This window comes from Capricornis sumatraensis, chromosome 7, assembly GCF_032405125.1.
Source record: "Capricornis sumatraensis isolate serow.1 chromosome 7, serow.2, whole genome shotgun sequence".
Classification (NCBI taxonomy): Eukaryota; Metazoa; Chordata; class Mammalia; order Artiodactyla; family Bovidae; genus Capricornis; species Capricornis sumatraensis.
Window position 1 is genome coordinate 70,769,983 of NC_091075.1, and position 1,564 is coordinate 70,771,546.

Sequence of the window (1,564 nt, forward strand, 5' to 3'; positions counted from 1 at the left end):
CGCCCGCCGGCTCCGCCGCCCTCCCGGCCGCCTCCGCACCTCGCGCGCCTGCGCTTGCGCGCTGGAGGGGCGGGAGGGGGGCCCCGCTGCTCTTCGCCCCCGCCCCCCATCTCCAACCCCGCCCCGCCCGGGCCGCGGGTGCCAGCTCCGCTGCCCCCGGCGCCCAGGCAGTGGCCTCTGGGAGCGTTTTCTCGCACACCGGGATTCCGTTCGACCTCGGGCCGCCTCTGGATTCTTCGAAAAGGCCGCCCTCAAAATACAGAGGAACCCTCTCCCTTCCCCTCCATTCCCCAGCAAGGGGTGGGGGGCGGTGCTGGTGCCATCAGGAGGGCTCCTTGCTTCACGAGTCGGGGTCTCCTTGGCTGGGTGGGAAGGGCGCATTTGCAGAGTACATGTGGACCAGGGAGGCGGCGGTGACAACGCGGACAGAAGTTAAGTTGCTGACAGGCAGCTAAAATCTTGAAAACCGAATGTCCTTAAACAGTACAGGCACTTCAGGGATGCTTCTTAGTTTTGGCGGGCCTGTGAAGGCTGATGCTTTTTTCTGTGATTTTGCAGGTGGGTTGAAGATAGTGTGGATGTATCTACTGGGGAATCCAATTTAACAGATGTTTACTGCACACCAGGAAGGCACTCAGATATACAAGTAACTCGAGTACACATTCCTTGTTCCCTGTCGAGTCAATATAATCCAATAACCCTTTTAGTTTAAAAAAAAAGAGAGAGAGAGGGCAGTGGTAACCAAGGTGCGATAACTATTCCTCAGGTAGCTGAAACTTCTCCTAAGCATCTTGGGGACCCAGGCCTGCCTAACTCAACAGGAACACCAAAGAGACCTGGGGGCCAAATTTTTCTTTCTCTAGAAACTAAATCAGTTTTGCTTTTTGATGACTGGAGCAGATGTTTCTCTCTCTCTGCGTACATTACATCAGAGGATTGCCAAGAAATTGTAGTTAGAAGATTCAGCTCTCTCACCTGGTAAATCCTTTATAATCTTGCCCGTCTCTCCTCTGGGTTTGGCTAAGATCAGTTCCTAGCTGGTCATCAAGTTCTGCAAATCCTTTCCAAATGCTGGAACCGATTGACTTGCATCTCTAGGCTGACTCCTGTCTGGATCTCTAGGACAAGCTTCATCTGAAGCAGAAAGACTTACAGCTCAATGCTTTGGGGAGTCAGCAGTAAGCCTTTGATAATAGTCTGTGGTCCCAATAATCCACTCAGACAACTGGGCTTTTGACTGATCCTTAATTCCCATCTCTAATTCTAGTCCTCTAGTCCTTACTTCCTATGCTTTGCTTCTTTTCCTTCTGCTTGAAGAGTCTTTCTCTTTTTCTCTGTCAAGCACACTCTTATTCATCCTTCAAAAATCCATTCAAATGTCATGTTCTCTTTGAGCCTTCCTACATGCCTGGGCAGTTTTAGCTGGGCTGTCCTTTAATTCTGCTCCTAGTCTTCTACATGTATTTCAGAGTGCATTGTATTCTATTTTGTTTACCTGTCTTAAGTTCATCTAAAAAATGGGGAGCTCTATCTGGAAGATCCGTGTCTTACTCATCCTTTTATC